The 12,050-nt window shown below is 46.1% G+C and overlaps 1 protein-coding gene across 1 annotated transcript in view; it reads left to right on the top strand.

The window, feature by feature from the left end:
* The first annotated feature begins 3,955 nt into the window (after window positions 1-3,955).
* CAMKK1 (calcium/calmodulin-dependent protein kinase kinase 1, alpha) overlaps window positions 3,956-12,050 on the top strand; it is an 82,550-nt gene continuing 74,455 nt past the window's right edge. The window contains exon 1 of the mRNA XM_014953323.1: window positions 3,956-4,078. The gene's annotated coding sequence lies outside the window, so the exon portion shown is untranslated. The remainder of the gene's footprint in view (window positions 4,079-12,050) is intronic.

Here is a 12,050-nt window from a genome sequence, read left to right as displayed (position 1 = left end):
TTTTACCTAAGTGTTCATTTGTCATCACCTCTGTTTTGCAGAAGGGGAAAGCGAGGAAGCGGTAGCCCAAGATTAAGCAGGGTGTAAGTTCCACGCTGAACATATGGTGGTGGTCAAGGTGCCCTCAGTATTTGGGACACCTACTGAGCATTTCCCCAATGGCCTGTCCTTGTATTGTCCATGCCTGGAGTTCCTGCAACCACCCTGTAATGCTGCTGGCCCCAGTCAGTGCTGCAGTGCTGACTCCTGTCCCTGTTGGTGCCCATTGCAGTGTGCAACGCTTTTCTATAGTCTGTCTGACCAGTTTTGCTGTGCCTTGGAAACCTGGTGCAAATCAATGCCTTGCCTCTCCAGACAGGAGACTCCTCTCCATGTGAACCTTTGGCGCACATGTAGTTGTGTAATGTAGATCTGTAGTATCTCTGAGTCTTGCCAAGGCTGGGAGCATTTACTCCAGTCTAATATTATAAGCTGAACAAGCCATTTTGATATTAAGCCTGTAATAATAACACCTTGTAGCTAAAGAGCATGTTTTTCCCCACTGGTGGATTACTCAGCTCTGTTCTTTTGAGGCAGTGTTTAACAAAAGCAGAGACTTTCCCAGACTATATTTAATTAAACAGAGCTCAGAGATCTTTTCAGCTTCATTTCAGTGCTGTGACTATGTTGCTCTACAGTCTCATCTCTGGGGCAGGTAGAAATGGAGCTTGTGCTCTGCCAGTGCACAGGCCAGGCAGGTCATTGTCCCATGCCCAGATGTGCTTGTCCAGATGTGCCCAATCCTGGAGGGGCTCTCATACCCACAGGCTGCAGCTGCTCTTTGGTGTGATGAGGAATATGGCACTTGGGGCAGCCCCTGAAGCTGAGCAGGTGCTTGAGCCACATGGCAGCTCAACTAAGATGCTTTACATTACAACTAAGATTTGGGGTCTTAATTTCTACCTGCTTCCTTTTTTGTTGCTAATGTAGGTATAGGAGCACTTTGAGTATGATGGCTTGGTTATCAACAGTTAGATACAAAGTGAAGACTTTAATTTGAAGGTTCCTTATTTCTGTCCTAGGAGGTATCTGTGAGCAGATGGTTATATGCTCTGGTTTTGCTTATTGTTGCAGATTATTTGCCAGATAATTTTTTCTGACTAATTCTTTGGCCTGTAGACTATTTAAAATCGTGGAGTCAGGTTTCTGGTAAAAACACTTGTGTTTGCAAATTCTAAAATCTGTTCCTGAGACTGCTTGCTGATGTCACTGTGAGCAGGAGACTCTTTTTCTGGGTGGCAGATGCCCTCTGCTCCACCTGAGAGGGGCAGTTCCTAAAGCAGAACCTCCCTCCCAGTGACAGGATGGGAGGTAGCGCCCTCATGCCCATTTTGGGGTTTATTTTAGTTTAAAGCATGGTATGGCTGGAGTCCAACCTCAGCATCAGTGCTGTCATACTGATCTTCCCTGAGGTCGCATCACTGTTTCATTTGGCATGGTAAGGAAGCAGTCCTGCTGACAGAGCTTGTGTTTTGTGCAGGTGATGCTGTATAACTTCACTTGTGAAGGGCAGCAATTGGGTGATTTGCCTGTATGTAGCTGGGCAGGGCAGTGATGGGGGTCCTGCAGCCACTGGCATGGCTCTACCTCTGCTGAAAGGCTGCTGTGATTTATTTTGTTATATTATTTTTTCCCTCCATCTTTTTCCACCTCTCCCTCTAAAAAAAAATAAAATAAAGTTATTTTATGTCTCTGGAGAGCTGGCTACAGTAACTGCTTGACTGATTTATTCTAGTATTTTAACATTTACTGGATTTACATAACAGACAAACAATCTGTTTCAGGAGTTTATATTAAACCCAGCTCTAGTGAGTCACATCCATGTTAGCAATAATGCAAAGAGAGGCAGCTGGGGGAGTGAGGAGGTGACTTTTTCTGGGTTTCTGCATGGGAATATCTGGCTGCCTGAAATATCTCTGACACTTCATAACAGTGTGATGCTGCCAGTTCTCCTCTGCCATCAGGGATTTGTTCTGAAACTTTGAAACTTTGCATCACATCAGTGCTCCCATCGCTGCTCCCAGCTGAGCCTGGTGGCCTTTCCAGGGCCACCCAGGCAGTGCTGCGTGTCCCTGGTGCTCCACAGCCTGGTGGTGTGTTTGGTACCTGGTGTGTGCATGTTTGAGGGAGAGGAAGTGTAACTATGAGAGTTGCAAGATAAAGCCTGTAGTGATTTGCTTCTTGCTTTTCTGATTTAAAGCCATGTAACCTTTGTTTGTGCCAAACTTTGTGGGCCAGGTCTTCAAGATGTGCAGCAAGTGGGATGCTGATGTGTACCAGCACATCCTCCTGGGGGCTGGTGAAACATCCAAGCACAGAGTGTAACCTGCTGCTTTTGGGATTCCATCAGTTGTCTTGTACAATTGTAGAATGCAAGAAGCCTCTGGACTGGGACATAACACTCTGCCATGGCCATCATGGTCCTGCCTGCTCCAGAGACTCTGTCTGATGGGGCTGTAAGTGGCCAAGCAAAATGGGTCTCCAACTTGAGTTGTCACTTACAAAAATCCCAAGCAAGCAATAGCAGGAATGGAATAGATGAGTTTGTGTTGCTGCCTGTATTAGAGGTTGGCTGTTCAGCGAAGCAAGGGCTTCTCTTGCTGCAGCTTGCTTATTTGAATTCTTGTCTTTAGAATGGAAAATAAATGCTGGCTGATGAGATCCATTACAGCACTAATTTTAGAGCATGCCAAACACTAGGAAATTGTTTTCAATCTTCAATCTCATTTCTCCTTTATTTCCCTCTTCCATTTGTGAAAACTGCCTTTGTCATTCTTCTAAATGCCTGGTGATGTCCTGCTCACTGGTATCCTGAGGCATTCTCCTCCTCTTTTCTGGTACTTCTTCCTTCAGCCACTTGACACTGCTGTTACAAAAGCTCTCTCTGGGGCTGCAGGTGGCCGTGTTGGCGAGACGCAGGCAGTGAGTGCTCATCCAGATGGTGCAAGATGCCAGCAGAGACCCCTGCAAGGCTGGGGGCAGCCAGGGAGGGAACATCAAAGTGGAATTTCTTATCCTTGGGTGCCCAGGACTTTATAAGTCTTTCCAGCCCCACCCCAGCCTGCTTTCTTGATGAGCAAGAGGGGAAAATATGAATTTCCCTCTGGTCTGCTGAAGAGTTTAGGAAGCAGTCCTGAAGCTTCAGTGTTTGTCCTTAGCACTAATGAAAACCTGAGTTGTTGCCCAAGAGAATGGAGCTGGCAGTGACTTAGGAATCAAAATGCTTGATCAGTGCTGGAGGGAACAGCAGTGCACAAAATCTAGATTATTGTAACATGATTGTTTTTCACCAGCTGGAAGCTTGCACTGGTTTGAGAAGAGTCTGGATTCCTAACTGGTTGTTTCCTTTGAAACCATCAGGGTGGCTGCAGACACCGGTTAGCACTGCTCCAGGCTTGCAGCGTTTAGTAGAGTCCGGCTGAGCTCTAGATTAAAGTTGGTGACAAAAGTCCCATGTAATTTTCAGAGGCTCCCTGGAGTACATGTTTCATGGGTTTGGAAACCAGATGTCCCTGATGGCAGCTGCCGTGACCGTTAGCAGATCACTGAAAGACTTGGTGCCTGCCCTGGGGGGCCTTTGAAGATCTTCTGTCTCTTGCCCCCAGCTCCCTCACCTTTCTCCTGTCTGGAGAGCCCTGGCAGCAGGTGGTACCTGGATCCCTCAGAAAGAGCTGTCTCTTGCTCTGGCTTCTTGTGCTGGAGACAGGTGAAAAACTCCCTATTCCTAGCAATTACCATTTCATGCCTTCTCTGGGTGTGCTCTGAGCCCCACGGCTGCTCGAGGTGTCAGCCTGTGGGAATTCGGCGAGCGAATGTCTTCATAGTCAGCCTTTGAACGTGGCTGAGATAAACCCTTTACTGAACTAAATGCGGTAACAGCTAATCCCTTGGAAACAGTCACCTGGGCCCTGCGCGATGAAAAGAGGCTTTGCTGCTCTGATTAACAGCACTGGCAAGAACATTAACTCACTTTTCTTTGGAAATGAAAAGCACCTCTCCTGGAGAGTTTAAGGGATTAGGTACCTGCTGGAATATTAAGGTAGGTGTTTTGCACCTTCTTTCTAAATATGTAGCTTAAAAGTCCTGTTCAGCCCTGATGGGATGGGTGGTTATGGCTGAGTGTCCCTGTGCTGTGGTAGAGAAGAGACTGGATGTGGCACAGAGGCCAGTGTGAGACGGGTGTCACCCGAGGAGCTTCCCTAGGAGGATGGCAGTGTGAGCAACTTTTGGCACCACTGCCTACGCTGGGGTGTCCTGCTGGGCACCAGGGCTCAGTAGTGTAAATTAACCCGTCAGACTGGTCAGCCCCCACCTAAAGGGCTGAAGCTTACTTAAGCCTTGCTGGGAGCCAAATGACACTTACCTTTTCCAGCCCCTTCTTTAGCAAATGCTGAAGGCTGTGTAAAGCATTCCAGCTGTTTTGACAACTTCATTTTCTCTTTCGAGGGGAGATTTTCACTGATTTCTTTATTACTTTTTTTGTTTTTAACACAAGACTTGGAATTTCTAGTTCAGGCTTTTGAAACCATCTACATTAAAAGGAAAACTCTTGCCCTTCGGTGGAGGCAGCTTTGGGCTGTATTTTTGAGGCCAGGCTTTTATCTTGGTGCTTGTTTCCATGAGGCTGTGCCCAAGCTCTGCCCTTGCAGAAGTGCAGCCTGACCAGTGAGCATCACATGTGATGCTTGTGGATGAAGGCTGTTGACCAGCAGCCTGGCTGGTTGAAAGGATTAAAACAGGTGTATAAAATTTGTCTATAAAATAATGTAAGATTGAAGAAAAATATTATATGCTTCTATTAAGTATTTGTTGTTCAGAGCAGGTTTGAGTGCTCAAAATACTTCCAAAATCCTGCTACCTTTCAACCTGTCCTTCTACTGAATTTTCTATTTTAAGTAAATAGCACAGAGTTAGCTCAGAAGGGAAAAAAGTACAAGTGTTGCTGTTCAAAGCATGCTTTACTGGTTAGATATTTATGGGAGACATCCAGGAAATGAGCAAACACTTGAAAGTATATGTATTATTTATTATTGTAGCTGATTAGTTACCACTTGAAACCTTTTGGTTGGTGTTATGGCTCTGTATACGCCTCACCAAGCAATGCCTCAGCAATGTATATGCTGGCACTTGTCCCAGTTAAACATTGTAGGAGATGAAAATGCTGCAGTTGATTTAGGGAAGTCGGGTGTTTGAGCAGTGGAAGATAACAGTGGGGCACTTGGTGCAAGGACAAGTGGAAGTGAGTGAGATTTGGAAGCGGACAGGACCAGTGAGACACTTGGTGATGGCTCAGTCCTCCCAGCACCAGGATGAGACCCCATTTTGGGGAGAAGCAGCAAGGTGGGGTTAACGTGTCTGATGGTGATTAAGTGATGACAGGCAGGAGTAAAATTTGGCTCCCAAGCATCAGGCTGCCAGCGGCAGGTACTTGGACTCTCTGCTTCTACAGTGGTGATTTCTCCTCTGGACTGGAACAGAGGAGTGTGGAGTAATTGCTTGAAAAAAGGAGGTGACTCTTACCTGCCCCAGCTGTGCAACTGGTTCTGAATCCATGGGCTCACAGGGCATGCTGTGCAGCAGCCTGCTGGCTCTGCCTCCTCCCTAGACCCGTCGTTAGGTGTTGCTCCATGTAAGACCATGCACCACCATTTCTATTCCTGCCCAGATTCCTGAGCTGTGACTGGAAAACCTCTTTAATTCATGTGAAGCCCACCCAAAGCACTGGGTGAGCAAAGCACACGTCTCACCCAGCCGTTCTTCCCTAAGCAATACACACTCTTAAGCATTTGAGACCTAAGCAAATTAGCATGTGTTGAGGTAGTTATTTAGTTCTAATCTGTGCATCTGGAAGAATAATATGATAAAATCCCAGTGGAAGGGGTGGTAGGACTCCCTCTGCCTTAAGCAAAGTAGAGGTAATGCTCTGTTGCAATGGGAAGAATCCCCTCCCATTTGTTATTCCTGGTGTAACTCGAGGTGGGCCTTTTCCTCCAGCATCAGCCATTCCCACAGGGATATGCTCTTTTCACCTTTCTGCAAAAAAAAAGTTTACAGAATGCTGCAATCAGAGAAGTTCCTTAATCAAATGACTTCTGCAGGAGAGGAGTGAGGGGGCCTGGAAAGGAATGGAAGAGTCATGAGAGATGTAGGAAAATGCTTTTTATGGAATGAATAATTTTTGGTGCAGAGGCGGCAGTGTCGTATTTAATTCTAATTTGGGGATTTTTGGGGAATGCGTGATTGACGCCCAATGAGGGGTGCAGGATGTTGTTTCTCAGCAGGCAGTCATTCCTCCGCTCCATTTACCTGTCAGCACTCCTGTGGAGACGTCTCTCTTTGGATGCCATTAACCCACTTCCCACAACACTTCCCTGCGGCCTCTTCCAGGAGCAGGCAGCACAGGAGGGGCCCTGTCCAGTCCTTGCAACTCTGGGGTTGTGCTTTGGCTTGGCTTCTTCAGCTATACCTTTGCTATGCTGGTGACTGGGAGCTTTCCTGCTGCTCTCAGTCCATCCATCCATTTCAGCCAAATTCTTCCTTTTGGCCCTGTCCTCTTAATTAAGAGCATGTATGTTAAGTACTCTGAGCCTGAGCAGTCTCTCATTGCGAGGTAAACTGAGAGCGTAGGTCTTAGGCGAGTCTTTTGTTACTGCTGTACAGGGCTTATGCTAATAACAACAGCAGAGATTGAACCCAATCCCTGATGAGCTTTCCAAAAGTCTGATTAATATGTTTAACAATGGATCTGAGGTTTTGTTTTGATCTTTTTCATGAGTGTTAAATTTTTGTCCCTTTCGTAGTAAGCTGTGGATCATGTAAGCGCAGCAGTATTGCTTTCCTAATTGGCTTCAGGTTTATCTATCTCTTATGTTAAGGGTTTGCAAGAGCACCCGTCACCATGGCATCAGAATGCTTCCTATGCCAAAAACGCTTGATAAAAACATACTATACGTGTGCATACACACTTTTTCTTGATCTGTTGCAAAGTGTGAAGTCGTTCTGCTGGAAGATCATATTTTTGCATGATTGTATTCCCCAAATAGTTAGCTTTGCAAATAGCTCTTTTCTGCTCATGCTGGTATTATGGCTCTGGTCCACATGCCATTGAAGAGAGAGAGACATCTTTCCAATGAGCTTTGGACCAGACCCTGTACAAGCAGAATTTTGTGTTTCTATTGTTTATGGTTCACGGTGTGGGGACAGCAAAACAGGGTCCTGCTGTGCTGGTGCTGTACGAAGACAGTCAGAGACAGACCCTGACTCAAAAACTTATTGTCTAAAGGTCAAGATAAAGCAAGGGGAGGAGAGAAGGGTTGGGAAGCAGGGGAAAGAATACAAATTTTTAGCCAGTCAGACTAGTGTCTCCCCTGGGCAGGCCACAAATGCTCTGGCAGGCTTAGACTTTCTGAAAAATACAGCAGCAGTAGTATGGGAAAGCAGGATATTTAAAGTGAAGTTGCAGATGTTGGAGGATTTAAAGGCTGTGTGGCACAAAATACAATGCGGCATAGAGCTGGAGGAACCAGGCTACACAACGTGCACTTGGAGAAATGTTCCACTATTTATAGCAAAAGCTTCTTCCTCTCTTGATTTCACCTCTTCTTGAATGCACTCAGTGATTGCTTTTCATGTATGAATGCTTGTAAAAATGGAGCTCCCTTAAACAGATGTGAAATGTTTATATGAGTTAATGACTTCAGAGAGCTCTGGTTGTTTAAAAACCAAGTGGTGATGAAGTTGCCTTGGCCGCAGTCGGCAGTGCTCCGTGGAGCAGATCTGGTGCCGGCAGAGGGACAGTGCAATGGTAGCTGCACACAGATCCATCCTTGGGGAACTTCCTTGTTACTGACTTTATTAATGTGCTTACAGTGGGGTGGGAAGGAGCCTTCCCAGGGGGTGAGAAATCCATGTACAGTACTAACATCTCTGGGATTTGTGCCGTCACAGAGCAGAGGGTGAATGAAACCTTACCAGTGATTTCTGGTTGGAGCAAGATGAAACCCTTAGCCTGAAACCAGGGGCTTGTAATGGGTGGTTCTCTATAAAGTGTTTTATTCTGGGTATTTTCCTTCTGCTGCTTTGCTCCCCTCAATTGCCTTTGAATTCAGCTACCAGGAAATAACTGCATCAGTGTGTTGCTGGTTATCCCATGGTCAGACCTTCCTTGCCCGCAGGTCAGATGCAGACAGCTGAGGGAGTATTTCCAGGGTAAGACTGTCCTTATGTCTCTGCAGCAGACTCCTAGAGAAAGGGATTAAGGAGAAGAGTAAGCTCCTTTCTGCCTGCCTCTCTCTTTCCCCAAGGTACAGCTATTTGTCTGCTGAGAGGATCTGTCTGTCTTCGGGTTTGCTTTTCACCACTGCTGGAGGTGTAAGTTCAAAGTGCTGCAGCAGTGGGCTGGTTTGTAAGCCTCCAGCAGCCAGTGATGGCCAGGAGATGTGGAGGTGACTGGTGGAGTCAACTTATCGGTGCTTGGGAGAGTGGTTTGGATGGAGACAGACACACAGAGCCGTTATCCCATCAGGGAGCAGACAGATCTCATGACATTACAACTGTAGCAGGAAAGCTGGTAATTACCTTTTATTTTGAAGGATGCCTTTAATGTCAGAGAGGGGACATGTTTGCAGCAGCAGGAAGTGGATTTGAGGGGGAGCTGCTGTGTGCTATTCTTGAAAGCTGTTGGGTTTTCCTTCTTCCTGGAGGCTTCATTTGTGCATCTGAGACGATTGCCATGGGAAGCAAGGGATGATGATGTGCTGGTGGCATCTGAGCTGTTTGCTTAAATTTGTGTGCCTGTGTGTCCATGAAGTTGTTTGTAAATGTGTGTGTCATCCTGGCAGAAGCTGGTCTGTGGTCACAGCTGAGCTGTTGGTCCCCAGGACCTCTATCCAAGCCCTTTGGAGGTGTGTGTTGTCCCACCTGCAGCTTCAGCAGCGTTTTCTGTAATGATGCTGAAAACTGGCTTATCCTTGCTAATTTTGTACCCGCACCCGCAGGCAGCAGTTGTGAGTCTTTGGAGTTTTTTCAGCCTTTTCATCCTTCCTCATCAATGCTGGCAGCTGCTGCTTCTGCTTCATGGTAATTTTGACTGAGTTATAACATCCATTTCTGGGGGGGCTGTTTCTTTGGGTGTCAGTCTTTCCATCCTCAGGGCACCCTGTTGTCAGGGTTCTCCTCCCTTCTGCTACCTGAGATGGGTCATTTTCCATGTTAGTAGATTATTTCAGTGGTGAAGTTCTTTGAGGGAAGGGGGGGTGTAGAAAGATGACCAGGAGGCACAGCCAGACGCGGTCTAACATTTCAGCCGAGGAAGATCACTGCCACACTCTGGCAGTGAAACTGTGGAGTCAAGGCTGTGACTGTGACTATCTTTATGGGATTACATCCTGTTGTCTGACCTCAGTTTGTGAGAGGTTGAGTTGTGGTCACTGGATTTAGTGCAAAGGGGTGCAAAGTTTTCCACTGGGCCTAAGACAATAACGAAGGGAGAGTGGCCTCAGCTCCATGGAGGAAAGCAGGTGGGTGCTGGTGGTTGTTAACACCTTTAGTCCAGCACAGGCAAATTGCACAATCACTCCCTGGTGAGAAATCTCAATTCTTTTCTATTTGTTGATATAGAGGGAGATGCTCACAGGGCTGGCCAGTTAGGTGAAAACCCTGGCTGCATTCTCCTGCGAGTCTGAAAGAGTCAGAAAACCTAAAAACTAGAAATGCAGTACCAAGACATTGGGGATACTGTGGTGTCAGTGGTATGGTGCAGAACAACTTAAATTAGTTCTTTGAAGCTATTCTGCTTATGAGTGGGTTTTTTTGTGCTGTGCTAATTGAACATGGAGAAATGAGCATCCCCATGGAAAGGCTGTGTGCTGGACTGTAAAACAGATTGAACAGACTAATCATTTCTGGGGGTGTCCAGGCTGTTTGCTGAGTGTGTTACTGCTGCTGTGGTCGTGGCCACCCTGACGGAGCACAGTGGTGCGAGGGGCCTCCGGAGGAGAGACCAGACCTGCTGACTGATGTCCTTGCCTGGATTTTAGGAAGAGGGCAGAGGGACAATCTGCCATAAACCTGCTGTTGGATCTTAAATGAGCATTTCAAAGGTGTCGAGGTACCTGTTGGGGTCTGTTCAGAAGTATTTATGGGAATTACATCTGCTCCCTGGAGCTCTGTTTCCCTGCCTATGAATGTATCCCACGGGATGTTTGTGAAGATGAGTAAATTTTCTATTTTCTTTTTTTTTTTTTTTTTTCGAGGTGCTCATATTCCTCCAGAACGGAGAGATATTTAAGTACCATAAGTGGTTTAACTTAATGCTTTTGCAGCTTCGTGTGAGAGCTTTTGTGAGAGCAACAGAAAGATGTTGAAAGAGTTTGGCTGCAGTCCTGGCACCTGCCTGCGCTGAGCCCTGCTAGTTTTTTTTTTTTTTTTTTTTTGCGAGGTGCTCATATTCCTCCAGAACGGAGAGATATTTAAGTACCATAAGTGGTTTAACTTAATGCTTTTGCAGCTTCGTGTGAGAGCTTTTGTGAGAGCAACAGAAAGATGTTGAAAGAGTTTGGCTGCAGTCCTGGCACCTGCCTGCGCTGAGCCCTGCTGGCTCCGGGAGCTGGGCTCTGCCTGTCCCCGCTGCCAGGAGCAGGGCTTGCGTTTGCATTTGCAGGGCTGCAGAGCTGCACGAGTGCCTGGTGCCAGCAGCTTGTACACACTTAACCCAGGTGTTAGCTGAGGTTGGAGGCATCTTCAAAGTCAATTTTCAGAACCCTAGCAGTGTTCCGTCTATCTTAGCGTGACAAGATCAGCAGCAATTACAAATGGGAGCCCCTTCCTAACCTTGGAGAGCTGCTGCAATGACATAAAATGGACAAGTGATTTAAGTAATGAAATGATTTGGGTTTGGTCATGGAATTGAATGAGGCTTCTAGAGCCAATGTGCTTACTCATCAGATGACTCACATCTTAGTCACATTTAGAATAAGTGCTTCTCTTTTTGGGTGCTTCCAGAACCGCATGGGTAACGATGAGCTTAAAATTTCCACCTCCCCCTTTGATAATTTTTTAGAAAGTATCTAAAAAAAGACCGCTTGTGGGAAGGATGATAATACAGTCAAATCAAGGCCTTTGGAAAGAACGTGATGGGATGGTTTATTGGACAGAAGAGGAAACAGTTCTATCTGGCAAGTAAGGTGTATCCCAGAAGCTTAACCTGAATTCTACAGCACTGTGAGACTTTAATTTTGCTGTTTTGCTTCTTGGTCATGCAGAGTGATCTCATGCCTTGAGATCAGACTTCTGAAGCTTTGTTCTTAGGTTACTCCAGTGAGTCGGCGTTGTGGATAGCTGCAAGTCTGAACCTATCCTCAAATTTCTGTGCCACCAGCGGTATGTAAAAGCATCCTGAGATGGAAGCTGGCCTCTGAAACACTCTCAAGATTGCTGTACAAATAAAACTTTGCTGTTCTCAACTTTAATTTATGTTACTATATTTTTCCATTACCAAAATATTGAAGAAGTCAACTTAAACCTGGTTGTTCAGACATGTGCATGTTTAAGCAAGTGAATAGTGTATCTGAGGACCTGGGGGAACAATGAAAAATTACTTTAATCCACTGCAAGCTTTATATAAAAAACCAAACTTGGTGGTTTTAGCTTTTGCTTTCTTTCTAGTCTCTTTCTCACAGTCACTCTGCAACAAATATAATGTAGGTTATTCCTGATCTAACCAGGTTTATGATGAATCGTGAGCTGAGTGGCATGGTGTGATTGCTGCTTCTTATTTGACTGGTGTGACTGTGTGGAAGGCAATGTGGGATGGCCATGTAGGGAGCAATATGGGGCATTGCTGCTGGCATAGGCTTTGCTAAGCTGCATGTGATTAAACTCTTACCAGTGCTTCAAATGTTGAAAATGGGGATGCACTGACTGTCAATAACAGGTATGTATGTGGTTTAGTGGTGGACTTGGCAGTGTTAGGTTTATGGTTGGGCTTGATCTTAGAGGTCTTTTCCAGCCTC

This window comes from Calidris pugnax, unplaced genomic scaffold (genome assembly GCF_001431845.1).
Source record: "Calidris pugnax isolate Ruff unplaced genomic scaffold, ASM143184v1 scaffold133, whole genome shotgun sequence".
In the NCBI taxonomy this organism is placed as follows: Eukaryota; Metazoa; Chordata; class Aves; order Charadriiformes; family Scolopacidae; genus Calidris; species Calidris pugnax.
The sequence above is the reverse complement of the archived record's forward strand: the minus strand, read 5'-3'. Positions and strand labels throughout refer to the sequence as shown.